Source organism: Protomyctophum bolini, assembly GCF_963924005.1.
Source record: "Protomyctophum bolini genome assembly, chromosome: 24".
Classification (NCBI taxonomy): domain Eukaryota; kingdom Metazoa; phylum Chordata; class Actinopteri; order Myctophiformes; family Myctophidae; genus Protomyctophum; species Protomyctophum bolini.
Genome location: NC_137885.1, coordinates 19,727,513 through 19,742,146, shown reverse-complemented (window position 1 = coordinate 19,742,146; position 14,634 = coordinate 19,727,513). Strand labels below are relative to the sequence as shown.

Below are 14,634 nucleotides of genomic sequence, written 5' to 3'. Positions count from 1 at the left end.
AATTATCTAATGTAATCCTGGGCACTACACTCCCTCTGCCAACCTGGACTGACCTCATGCTTCTTTCTATGCATGAGGGGTCTAAGCTGCTTCTTTTCACCTGACAGAGGGGAGTTTCCCCGGCCAAACAAAGCGCGTGGAAGGAACACGTTATTCCTTTCCCCTCCATCAGGTGCCCCAGCTGGCCAGGGTCTAGCAGTGATTTTGCCCCAGCTGGCCAGGGTCTAGCAGTGATTTTCAAGCGCTTTCATTTCAAGGACCCCCATTGTGACATGCATTAGGCTACATTAGGACGGACACCCATTTAACGGCATTTCTATCTCTGGGTCCCCAATTTATATTGAGAAACCCCATGTTAAATTAACTAATGGAACCAAATGGACCCAGTCCATTTGTACACTCTCAGAGTTACAGTCCCATGCATGAGGGTCCATTTGGTTCCTAACTATCATTTTGCTGCAGGGAACCCCCTGGAACTCCCTAAATTGCCCCTGGGGGTCCCCGGACACCACTTTGAGAACCACTGCTTTACATGCAGTGTTTATTTTTTCCCTCCATCTCAATTTCTCAATTAGTTTTTCATCTTTATTTCTCTGTTACATGTAATCGGATATACTTCAGTGGTAGTAGCGAATGACCCTGTATGCTGCTCATAAACTTAAGAGTGTCGTAAACACCGGGCCCTGAATGGCCGCAAGGTCAAGCTGACCGCTACACCAACCAACCTATAGCAAGAAAACATGCAACCACTTTTGGGTGGTGACATATGTTTTTGAAAGTAAGCTCACATTTTGTCAAATTACAATAGTTACACCATGCAAGTGCACAGCAATGCTTGCTTGCAACAATGTGGGCCATAACACAATTATAATTATATTAATAATTAGGGGCCGAGCCCGAGGGGGGGCCTATTGTTTTTCTACAGTTTTTTGTTCTTCCGCAACATTTTCCAGGTAGTTATGGCAGTTCTGTGCCACAAAAATGTGGCAATATGGTAGAGGGTCATGGGAAACGGTAAAGAACTGAAGCTCAGTGATTCGTCAAAGGGCCTCTGACCTTTAAATCTCCCAATTATATGATTGTATGAATTATTATATGATCCACTCTATCCACTCCTGACGAATGACGTTGGAGATAAACACTCCCCCTTGAAATCACATTTCCATTCATTCGTGCGGAAGAGTCTAGAGACCCTGCTAATGTGGGAGTAGAGCGTTGACAGACAACCCCCTCAGCGTAACTTAAAAAAAAGTGACGTCATCTCCAGTCTCCAACACTATGGCTTGGCCACGTCTTATCGCTGCTTGCAGCTATATTTATAATTGATTTATTTTTTATTGTAAAAAATAAACTCTAATAATGCAACCCTAGGACAATGCATTTGTTTTAGAAAACATATACATTAACAACTTCAGCCCTATTATACATTTCGGCCATTTGAAAATAGCGAATCTACAAGCTAACAACTGTGTCGCATCTATTTTGAAAAGATTTGTATACATTTGAAAACTTTAAATGGGATATTCTGCATAGTGAAGTGAGTATACTTTTACTATTTATTTTACTTTAAGTACATTTTGATGCCAATACATTAGTACTTTTACTGAAGTGCATTTTGAATTCCGAATTTTTACTTGTAAAGGAGTAGTTCTACATTGCAGTATTGATACTTTTACATATAAAGTAGAATTATTGAGTACTTTTTTTCCCCCACCACTGCGGCGGCTGCTTTGCGTGCCTGTTCCTATAAATCAGCACCAGGCTCCTCAGCTCCGTCTCCATTCTACCAACCCAAAACCTGACCTGCTTCTCTGTGAACCTGGGACTATTTGTGTGTGAGGAACAAGGTTTCCGCAGTGCGCTATAAGCTGACATTGAGGTATAGCTCATGCATAAAACTCTGCAGTCTTCTTCTCCTAGCTGTCTTTATCGCTCTCTTGCGACAGTCTTTGCAACTTAACTGGAAATCGGCCAGGATAGAATGAACTGACAATAACTGGATAGTTTAATGCTATAAAGTCTGTACTATCTGGCTAGGTTAAGAGATAATATAATTATGTCCACATTGAAAGATAACTGCTGCCATCTGCTGGCTAAGTAGGAGCAGTTTCTGGCCAAAAAACAACAACTATGATGCTGCTCAAAATAATATGTAAAAACAAATATATATAATAAAAAAGGGTGGGGAAAATACATTTTTGGCACACAACAACGTGTGTAGAATACATTTGGGGGAATCTATTTCCAGGGTCTAAAATAGATTTTCAATGAGATACTTTTGATATTTTTTTTCCTCTTTTTACAGTATCATAATTATGTAGGCTCAAGCAAGAACATGGGTGTTGTTGTTGTTGTGATTGAGCCACACTCAGTAACGCCATATAAGCGTTGTAGGAGCCGAGGTGGATGGACGGATGGATGGTCAGCCTGCACTTATTTCTACTGGTTCAATAACATAAAGAAGCTGACGGGCAGTGGGGTGGGAAAAGTACTAGTCACAGTAAGTAAAAGCAACAACACTGCAGTGTAGAACTCTTCCGTTACAAAGTAAAAGTCCGGAATTCAAAATGTACTCATGCAGAATGAAAGAATTTCAAGCTTTCCAAATGTATAACAATATTTTCAAATGGCCGAAATGCATATAGAGCTTAAGCGGTAAACTTACTGTATTTTTTTTAACAATAAAATATATAAAAAATCAAAATCTACAAAGTAACTATAGTAACTAATAATTTCAAATAATTGTAGTAGAGTAAAAGTACAATATTTGCCTCCGAGATGAATTGGAGTAGAAGTCAAAGTAATGGAAATTGGAAATACCCAAGCAAAGTACAAATGCCTCAAAATTGTACTTAAATGCACTTAGTTGCTTTACACCACTACAGATGTGTCAGTGTCGGACCAGGCCATTCTAACGGTCTGGTCTGAACTGGTCCTTCTGTACTGTGCTGTGCTGCTGTGCCTAGATGACCTGGCTAGCGGTCATGGATGCCTTATAATTGGCACCCAGCCTGTCTTTAAGTGACACGTACAACATCAGAACAACTGATTTATGATCCATGAGAGTTGTGCAAGCGTCCAAGGAATGGAGCCAAAGCAGATAACATGACGGATAAAATGCAGACACACTCGTGTCAGATTGAATGTTGTGTCTTGCCGCAGCATACTTGCCCTAGCCTCGACGACCATACGGGCTCGACTTATGTAACTTAGATAGCATTTTATACTAGACATAGCACTCTATACGCATAGTTTCATTATATAGAGATTCCACTGTTAGGCTCTTAGCTTAAGTATGAGTCATGACTACTACTTTTATGTATAATGTATTTTTTGTTCTTGCTCACTATAAATCACTCTGGATTAAGAGCGTCTGTTATAACATATTAAATGCCTAAATTGTAAATTGAAATTGTGCGCATGCTTAGCCGATCGCAGAGAGGACAGGGAAGGATGAGGGAACGTTGTATCACGCACTGGTGGAAAAAGTATTTTTTTAAGTTTAAAAAGTAGTTTTTTTAAGTAAATCAATACTGCAATGTAGTAGAAGTCCAGATTTCAAAATGTAGGCCTACTTAAAGTACCAAAAGTAAAAGTACTCATTATGCAGAATGTCCCATTTCAAGTTATCAAATATATAAAAATCTTGTTGTGAGCTTGTAGATCGGCTATAAGTAACTAAAGTTTTCAAATAAATGTAGTGGAGTAAAAGTACAATATTTGCCACTGAGATGTAGTGGAGTAGAAGTAAAAGTATTGGAAATTGGAAATATGCAAGTAAATTACAAATACCTCAAGATTGTACTGGAGTACAGCATTTAAGTAAATGTACTTACAGTACGTTACTTTACACCACTGGTATCACATCGGGAGCCGGAGTCACAGTGATTTGTTTCCGCCGCTTGTGACGGTGACAGCCCCGGTCCGAAATATTCACACCTCCACATATCTGATCTGTCTGGAGCTGTTGCATGCATGGGTCATGCTCCATGAGCATGGGGGGGGGGGTTCTTTTATTCACACAGTGAGGAACAGATGGATCATATTTTCACATTTTGTTGTTGTGAAAGAGATTTGACCTTTGACCGTGGCATTTCCAAACGGGGAAGCACGTACATCTTTCACCATCCGGTCCACACAGTTAAAGTACCAAAAGCAGACAGTACTCATTATGCAGAATTTTACGTTTTCAAATGTATAAAAAAGCAGATCTACGACCTCACAATGCTTGTACATCTACGACCTCACAATGCTTGTACATCTACGACCTCACAATGCTTGTACATCTACGACCTCACAATGCTTGTATACATCTACGACCTCACAATGCTTGTACATCTACGACCTCACAATGCTTGTACATCTACGACCTCACAATGCTTGTACATCTACGACCTCACAATGCTTGTATACATCTACGACCTCACAATGCTTGTACATCTACGACCTCACAATGCTTGTACATCTACGACCTCACAATGCTTGTACATCTACGACCTCACAATGCTTGTACATCTACGACCTCACAATGCTTGTATACATCTACGACCTCACAATGCTTGTACATCTACGACCTCACAATGCTTGTACATCTACGACCTCACAATGCTTGTACATCTACGACCTCACAATGCTTGTACATCTACGACCTCACAATGCTTGTATACATCTACGACCTCACAATGCTTGTACATCTACGACCTCACAATGCTTGTACATCTACGACCTCACAATGCTTGTACATCTACGACCTCACAATGCTTGTACATCTACGACCTCACAGTGCTTGTACATCTACGACCTCACAATGCTTGTACATCTACGACCTCACAATGCTTGTACATCTACGACCTCACAATGCTTGTACATCTACGACCTCACAATGCTTGTACATCGGCAATTTTCTTTCATGCAACAGCTCCAGACAGATCAGATAAGTGGGAGGTGTGAATATTTCGGACCGGGGCTGTCAATTTTCAAATGGCCGAAATGTATATATATATATATATATAGCTGAAGTGGTTCATGTGTGTTTTGAAATAATAATCAAAAACTAGAAGTAACTATAGTAACTAAAGTTTTCAAATAAATGTAGTGGAGTAAAAGTACAATATTTGTCTCTGAAATGTAGTGGAGTAAAAGTACATACAATGTGACATATTCAAGCAAAGTATAAATACCTCAGTTAAGTAAATGTACTTCATTCATTCATTCATTCTTCCCACCACTGATACTGTGTGGCAATAATACTAGTCCAAATGTTGTCCATTATCTGTATCTGTTTGTTTAAGCATAATATAAGGTGTACATTTGTCATGTCTTCTCTAACCCAGATCCTGGTTCCACCTGTTGAACTCCAATAACTCCAGGAATTCTAGCGCACATGACTTGAACCCACAATGCTGCTCTTTTATTGTAACCTTTAACCAGGAAAAAATAACCCCATTGAGACATTGAAAGTGTGAACTGTGAACTGGCCAAGAGGCAGATAAATATCAGTTATTCTCATGTCAAGGACCCCAGATTCTGTTACGGGGACCTCTATAAAAGAAGACTTGTCAACATTTTGTCAAGAGTCTCATGTCTCATCTATGCATTGGACGATCGAGCCTCTTCAGGAATACAGTGAACTTTATGACCCCCCCCCCCCCCCCCCCCCACCCAGTCATATTTGTCCGTTATGAAATGCAGAAATGACAGATTCTGTATGAAGTGACTCACCCCAGACCCTGGCACAGTCGAACCCTCAGCCAGGCCTCAAGGTTTTCTTTCTTCCTCTCATAATCACCTGCTGCCTGCAAGGGAGACCAGGTTACAAGCTGATGACATGGAGCGTGAGTGCACCTGCCAAGGCAGGAAAGTGGAGAGTTGGTATTAAATGTAATATCGGGCATGTCCGGGGCATGTTCCGAGACTGACATGATGAGAGCACACAAGGCAGGTTTAAAGATAGAAGTCTGGTCTGTGACATGTGAATGCACATGGCATACCCCGATGCCCATACAACAAATACGTTTCACATATGTTTCATATCATATTCTAAAAAAAAACACAAAAAACCACTATATACAGTACTTAGTTGACCAGATTCCCATGGGCTATTTCTGCCGTGTGTGTGCTCGTGCATCTTTTTAAAACTGTTGAAAATACATATTGTATGGACCTTTTTGTATGCATTTCAACAAGCTTAATGAGTTGTTGCGGTTTAAAATAGGGTGAAGTGGCAGATCATGCGGTCTAGACTTCAGTTCGTTAAGTGCTACCGTTTGAGTGCGTGGCTGCATGCTTCCATTTAGAAATGAACTGTGCAAAAGGTTCAGCGATGAATGAACTCCCGAACGAGTCGGTGTCATGGCAACACTCGTTGTTTTGTCATTCTGGTGACAGTGTTCAATATGAATGTCCTCAGCACAGAGTAGAGACAACTCACTCACACAGTCTGTGTTATTACAGTCAGTCAACACATTTCTCTTTTGGATATTTTATACGCAATGGCAGTGGTTGGAAAAGTACTCAAATTTTTCACTTAATAAGTAAAAGCATCAGTACTGCACTGTAGAAATACTCCGTTACGTAAAAGTCCAGAATTCAAAATGTACTAATTTATGCATGTTTTCAAATGTATAAAACGCATTGTGAGCTTGTAGATCGGCTATTTTCAAATGGCCGAAATGTACAGGGCTTGAAGTGGTTAGTTTGTAAATACATCAAAGAAGCGATTATAATCCATCTATAATAAAGCCTTGGCCTGGAAGAGAGGTCATCAGGTGGTCTCCAACCTTCTTAGAGTGTTTCGACACTTAACCACAACACTCTCCAGTTGGCGGGCCAGCAGTGATTGGCCAAATCACTGCCCCTCTCATCCAGGCTTCCAGCTATTGTTGTTTCTCTATGCCAGAGCCAACCGGAGGCTCCACCTGCCTTGTGTGTTCTTGGGGGATTGCAGGCACTGAGAGGTCTCTCGGACCTCTAAGTGCCTAGGGTCCTCCTACGTACGGTCTCACCAGACTATAAGTCTGTGCGGTGTGCATACATCCATCCTTGTCCACACTTGGCCTTACTCTGGTGTTTTTGAGTCAAGGTGGGTTGTTTGAGCCTTCTCTGCATCTGTGTCACTGTCGTTGTATCTGTCCTAGCGAGTCTCTCGGGAGACTCTGGGGGTATTGCTCAAATAAATGTAGTGGAGTAAAAGTACAATATTTGCCTCTGAGATGTATAGCTGAGTAGAAGTAAAAGTATTGGAAATTGGAAATACTCAAATGAAATACAAATACCTCAAAATGTAGCTATTATGACACTTTTGACACTTATGACATTTTTTTTCCTTCTATAGTATAATCAGTATTAAAAGTGTTAAAGGCCATTTCAGGATGTTTTGAAAATAGCAGATCTACAAGCTATGTGAACTCGTAGTTATGCTACTATTCTCCAATAATATTAGACGGAACACACACACACACACACACACACACACACACACACACACACACACAGCAGCAATCGGAGCCAGCGGTGAGGTCATGAGATAGACGATTCCATGGCAACAGTCCTTCACAACATAAGCACACAGGGTCAGAGATCTTGACAAACAACCCGATGCGCGTGCGTGTGTGTCTGTGCATTCGTTCGTGTGTGTGTGTGTCTACTCAGGGCATGAGTGAGTGTGTCATGCACTCATATGCAAGTGCGTGTGTGTGTTTACTGAGTCAGTGTTTAAGTCCATCGTACGTGTGCACGTAGACAAATCTCTCAACCGGCTTACATCGTCGTCCCACTGCTTGGATGAGCTGTGAGATTGTAAACAGATTCATAATGTTTGTCTTGGCTGTGTTTGTGAGGGGGGGCTTTGTGTCTAATTTGGGCCTGTGGATTCTCTCTGTCCTGCCCGTCCGTCCGTCCATCTGTCTGCCTGCCTGTGTGTCTGTAGTTACTTTGGAGATTTTAATTTTGATTAGAAAACATACATTAACCTCAAAAATCTTTTGAAAATAGCAGATCAAGCTCACAATGCGTCACATAGTGACACATGGTGAGCTTGTAGATTTTCTATTTTCAAAAGATTTTTATACATTCGAAAACTTGAAATGGGACATTCTGCACAATGAGTACTTTTACTTTGTACATTTTCAATTCCAGACGTTTACTTGTAACGGAGTATAGTTCTACATTGCAGTATTGATACCCAAGTACAAAATGTGAGTATACTTTTTCCACCACAGCCTAGCTGTTGGCGCTGTGTGAATAGCAACTGATTCTCTCTCTCTCTCTCTCTCTCTCTCTCTCTGACTCTCCACCCCCCCTCTCCCCCTCGCTCTCTCAAAAAGGACATATGGAAGATTTTAAATAACATGCTAAACACTAATACTACTCGAGGTTTTCTAATACAGAGACTATTCTCTTGCATTAATCCCTTCCTTCCTCCAGCTGTTGTTGTTAATCACGTTGCATGTAATCTGCTGTAAAATTATAAAACAGCTGCTCCTACATTAAGTATATTCACTTCAGCCCCCGCTCTTTTATAATGACCGCCGTTTTTGGTTGTAGTCTCTCTTTCTTTACAGTCACTGTTCTAATGCTTAATAATGTTCAACAGACAAATAATAAGGCCTTGCATTATGTTGTTATTATTGCATGTGTTGACAACACATTAACTAATCCAACCGACTGTTTGGTTTGGGTTGTCATTATATCGGCAAATTGTCAGAATCATTTTTTATAATTTAGTCAAAACTATTTTCAAACTACACTCACAACGCATCGCGACCCGAGCTTCTAGACCAGCTATTTTGTCTATTGATTGTATGATTATAAGTAAATAGGTGGTTGAGCATGGCCGTCATTGACCGAGGACGGAGAGCCAGGGTATGGCTGCGTGTGGAAAGGCCAAATCACTAGCTGTGATTCAACGTGACCCCCGCCGTGTCAAAGAGGCCGGCGTGTAAATCCGGTTCTGGCAGCGGAAGTTTCTCCGGCATTATTAAATGTCCATTCGTCAGTGTCGTTACAGTATGTGTCGAGTTGCCCAGTGTTGACTCTACAGCACGTGTTTGTTGACTCAAAGAGCCGATCTGGCTCCGAGACGGACGGACATTCCTCGAGCAATACTGGTTATCAAAAAGTGTCGAATTAACACCAATGCTGTCGGATCGTATAAACACAGGCATGATAACAGTGGTGGAAAGTAATTAAGTAGATTGACGTACCGTAAGTACTGTACTTAAGGACAATTTTGAGGTATTTATATTTTACTTGAGACTTTCCAATACCGTTACTTCTACTCCACTACATCTCAGAGGCAAATACTGTATTTTTATTATTGTAATTTGGCTATTTTCAAAATATTTGTATACATTTTAAACGTTAAATGAGACATTGTGCATAGTGAGCAATTTAACTTTTGGTACTTGAAGTACATGCTTTTGTACTTTTACTTCATTTACATTTTGAATTCCAGACTTTTACTTGTAACTGAGTACAATGTACTACATTGCAGACACTATTGATACTTTTACTTAAGTAAAACATTCAAGTACTTTTTTCCCACCACTGATAAACACAGGTGTAATAATGTGCCATCCATCTTTCTCTTTTTACACTCGCTGAGTGCAGCGCGGTCATGGATATTTAAAAGACTCTCATGGATAGCTAGCGTGGTCTTGGAGAGCCGTGGAAGGAGGTGTTGATATACAAATGCTCTGTGAGAGACAAGACATTTTAACAGCTAACATGTAGAGGAGCCTGTGGCGTCCGTGTCATCACCACATATCTTAAAGCTTTTAACAGCCGCATGCTCCGCAGCACATCTGTACGGAAAAACATCTCCCCACATTGCTTCCTCCAACCTGGCGTGGTTTGGAGCATTCCACCACCCCGCCAGGTTCGCTTTTCAAAGGAGTTATACGGCCCGCGGCCATCCCGCCAGTTGCAGACCTTTCTCCGACGCAAAACGTCTTCTCCCCTTTGCGTCACAGTTCAAACCGGAGCTGCGATGTCATAGTGGCACACTGTAGCAGGAAACTCCTCGGCCAGAGTTTATGGCCCTTTGGTCCGATGAGGTTACAGCTCCCTCATTGCCATGACAACCTAAGCACTGCTTGTAAACATTTCACTGGGGGGGGGGGGTTATTAAAATAAACCTGCGGCTCAATCGTGACACCCGCTCACTCCTACAGTGTTCGTGACGAAGTAGGAACCGTCCTGTGTTATATAGGTATTTGGGGAATTTATAGTGGAAAGAACAGCATATCCTCCGGCACTCGCAGCACTTTGTAGTGAAATTGTCCATAAGTGGAACTATTTTCGACTTTGCGCTCCCTGTGCGCCACACGTTTATGGCCACTTAGCAAAGTATGCAAAAAAAGTTTAGAATTCCCGTTTGGGAATTTGCAGTGGGAGTATTTTCTTTCTCCAAACAGACCAGGAAGTTTAAATTGCACATTTTGAATAATAATTTTCTAAATTGATTTGATTATTACAAATGCCTTTTAAATCAGTCAAGATTTTACAAAAAATATATGTTCAAAAATAGCAGATGTATACAAGCTTGCGGTACGGCACAAAGTGAAGGGCTGCCTCCTGTGTGAGTGTGTGCGTGCATGAATGTATCCATAACTTAAAAGTATGACACACACTTCTGTCCGTGCTCACATTTATCCCTGTAACCTTGGTGTGAAAAATGAGCGACATCTGATCTCACTTTACACGGCCTAGCTCCACTGTGTTCTCACACGCCCACGCTGAACTGAACTGCCACATGCACTCCAGTTGCAGCCCACGTACACTAACCCCCTCCAGGATCCTCCATGGCCTCCCAATACCCAGAAAGATGCAAAAGTTGCAAATTTATATCCATTTCCTGTATTGTACTGGACATTGAGGCCCAATGTTGTCCATTTCCCCTTTAATGCTAATCATTTAAAATAAATGTTGTACATCTGTGTAGTATATACAGTATATATATATAGCATATGCTTGTCTGTGTGTGTGTGTGTGTGTGTGTGTGTGTGTGTGAATACAATCATAGAAGGCCTGAGGTCACTCAGTCACAACTAAGGCTATGGTCAAAACTGGCCATATCTAACCACCGACTCTTGTTTCACATCATAACGGAGAGATGTGCAACAAGAGTTCTTGTGGACAGACAGGGTTTCAACCCCAGGTGGTGTTTGTTTAAATTACAGTTTGCCTATGTGTAAACATGCTACTTAATGCCACTAAACCTCTTGGATAGAAATGAAATTGGAAGATTTAAGCAATGTTACCACTTTTGACTCAAAATAGCTCTCATAACATTCCCTGTACCTGGAAGCATGCAAACACTCAAGACGATTTACAGTACGTCATCAAGCATGCAGAGATCTTTCCTTTCGGAAAACTCAGGCCAAACACAGAGCTCAAAGATGGCACTGTTGCTGTTCTAAAGTGGTTATCCTTGACCAAGTAAAACAGTCCACAGTCTTGTATGTAAGTCTGCTGTGTTGTCCTTGTGTCCTTGTGTCTATGTAAAGAAAACCCTCAAAATAAATAATATATAAAATAAAAAAACAGTCCACTGGCAAAGGAAAACAGACTCTATCCTCAAAGGGCTTTATGGCTACTTCCAGAATATGACACATTAGGTCAGAAGTGGTAATTGAGAGCAAGCAAAGTGAGCTATACGTAGCAGGTATTCCCAAACTTTTCCCCCAAATAGCCGTGGCCTCAGGCGGTGGCACCCGCTTCGAATGCCATCAACCCATAATCACCAGTAGGATACTAATCCATACCATGCAATGTAGATTAGGAATCACGAAAGTGAAATTACTGCCGCCGAAGCAAAAACATAGTTAGTGATAGTTAGTTAGATTTAGGGTTAGTAATAGTCGGACAATGCGACCAACGCCGCGTCGGACAATGACTGATGACAACAACTGGCTCCATTAAATGGGCTTGATAAGTTACCTACTCTAGTACTGGTTGATAACGTTCAAATCAGCTAGCTGTGGCACCTCTAATGCGAAATGGCTTAATAAAGAAAAAAATTATAATCGTCAATAGCTTATAGATTGGATGTAATATAATTGTGAGCTTGTAGATCAGCAATTTTAGCTCTTTTTGAAACTTTGACAATAATGACATGCCCAAAATATGAACATTAGGTTGAAAATGGTTATTATTTGCCCAATAATATTATGAATTGTATAGCCTACTTCTCCTTTCCAATTGGCCCAATGGCACCCCCTAGCGCATCACCATTTATGACCGTTGTCAGTAAGACGGTGAGGTGACGATGTCCATACACTGCATGCTTCTGCTACAGTATATACAGTACACTGCAGCTCCGTTGAAAAAGGCTTAGTAATTACACTTAGGGTTATTTTGTATACACTAAACAGCTTATGGAGGCTGCACCTGCCTATTAGCACATTATCTTGAAAGGCCCTTTTTGCTTAGCCTGTAAAGCATATGCTATTACTCTCCTCATCTGCACGTTGCCGCGTCTTTTCTTTCCCCCACGCGCTCTCTTTTGATCTGCTTTAGTCCTCCTCTCAATCATACCGACAGACACAGGCCGCTGATGTAAGGCCTCAAGAATTTGAGCTGTAATTTAGCAGTAGCTCCGACGCTGCGTCTGTGTGTATATGCATGCGTGTGTGTGTGTGTGCGCGCTTTTCCTTTTTTTGTGTGCATCTGTGCCTTTTTGTATAAGTGGGTGCATGTGTTTTCATGCGTGTACTGTATGAATGTGCACTTGCTGTTCGTGTTTATATTGCATGTGCATGTGCAGGGTTGTATGTGCTTGTTTGTGTGCACTGTGTGTGTGTGTGTGTGCGTGTGTGTGTGTGTGTGTGGTAGAACAAGAGGAAGAGGCGTGCTTCGGCAGCACACCTGCATCCTCACCTTTTGACCCGTACACTTTAACGACCTCCCCTCCCCTGTCCTTATACAGCATGCATCATGCAAGAGAGTGAAGTCATCCACAAAACCTTCGCTCTGGCCTTTTGAGACGCCAAATACCTTTAGCACAAGACAAGATTATCTAACACTGAGCTCACCATAGAAAACATCTATCTATCTACCTCTGCTGCTAAATATCTCTTGCTTGCGCAAGAGACTGATATCCTGCCTCATTTTCAACCTTGAACCATGTCTTATGTGTACTTAAAAACAAAAGCTTAAAAACAAAAGCTTGTACGGAGAATAATTCCACCCACTCTTGTGAACTTGTGACATGACAATGAACGCAAGTTGAAGTTGAAGAAGTTGACATGGCCACAATGAAAAAGACGTGTAGTGTGCGAGCGAGTCACTGATTGACTCGACGACTGAATAGTTTAGCCTGTTTCATTTAGGAGGAATGCCTTCCCTGAATGAATGAATGAGCCTTTGAATGATCCCAAATCGTTGGGTCAGACGAGCCTTGGTGGTCCTGGCTAGACATGTCCAAACTGCCAACATCTCTCAAACTTGCCAAGTGTTTCCAGTAACAGCATTGCTGCTGGGTGCTGGCTGGCTTCAGGCAGGTCCTTGCTGCTTAATAATGAGCGCAGGAGGTAGAGGAGAGAGAGAGAGAGAGAGAAAGTAACAAAGACAGAACAAGTCCTTGTTGCCTAATGAGGCCATGAGGTGTATAGAGGAAGGAGAGAGAAAAGGAGACATAAAGAACAAGTTCTCAATACTTAATGAGGCCACGAGGTAGCAGAAGGAGAGAGAGAGAGAGAGTAAGTAAGTACATTTTATTTATATAGCACTTCTCACAGAGAAACCTCACAAAGTGCTTTACATGCAGAAAATAAAAACAAAGACAAGCTAAATACAATAGAATAGTAGTAAAACAATTGAGAGACAGAGACAGACAGACAGACAGACAGACAGACAGACAGACAGACAGACAGACAGACAGACAGACAGACAGACAGACAGACAGACAGACAGACAGACAGACAGACAGACAGACAGACAGACAAAACAGTGAGGCACCAGTGCAAAGGTCAAGAATCTTTGACAAATTTTGGTTGGGTTGGCCATTCTTGGAAGCCGATCATGTCTCCAAGACAGGAGGCATGCTGGACAATGCCAAATATGTATGTCATTTTTATTTACTGTATAATATACAGTAATTAAAAATGACATACAGTAGTAACAGTAACAGCAAACTCATTTGTAAAAGTAACACAATATTTTACTTCAGTCATCATGGAAGTTACAATACATTGTGTTGCTTATATGTGCTGCCCCCAACGCATGCACCCACATGTGTGTATGTGTGTGTGTGTGTGTGTGGGTGTAGGTGTGTGGGTGTGTGGGTGTGTGGGTGCGTGTGTGTGGTCACACATGCCAATGTGCCGAAGCTCATGCATACCTAAGATGAAACATCAGTGCACCATCAATTCTCCCTTCACGTATAAACATGCGATAGCTTGAATAAATGTTTGCAAGGTGCCACGTTCTCTCCCTGCCAAAATCTGCGCCTAAATCCCTCGCGAAGAATTGGAGGCACCTGTTAATCATAACCTCACCTTCTGGCACGGCTCCACGCTCACAGCACGAAACACAAAGAAGAGGGTTGGCCTGAGCCGGTTTGATTAGAAACGTTGGCTTGACACATGGCTTTCGAGAGGAATTAGCAAGAAGACATGGCGATTAAGTCATCCT

General features: G+C 41.6%; 1 protein-coding gene across 4 annotated transcripts in view; it reads left to right on the top strand.

Moving 5' to 3' along the window:
- Positions 1-14,634, top strand: part of LOC308311943 (filamin A-interacting protein 1-like) — a 101,572-nt gene that overhangs the window by 16,823 nt on the left and 70,115 nt on the right. The window contains exon 1 of one of the 4 annotated variants that reach the window (XM_080758751.1): positions 5,814-5,834. The exons of 2 other annotated variants lie outside the window; for them this stretch is intronic. The gene's annotated coding sequence lies outside the window, so the exon portion shown is untranslated. Of the gene's footprint in view, positions 1-5,813; positions 5,835-8,172; positions 8,196-14,634 lie in introns of those variants that run through there. One more of the 4 variants, XM_080758749.1, reaches the window with a different exon arrangement.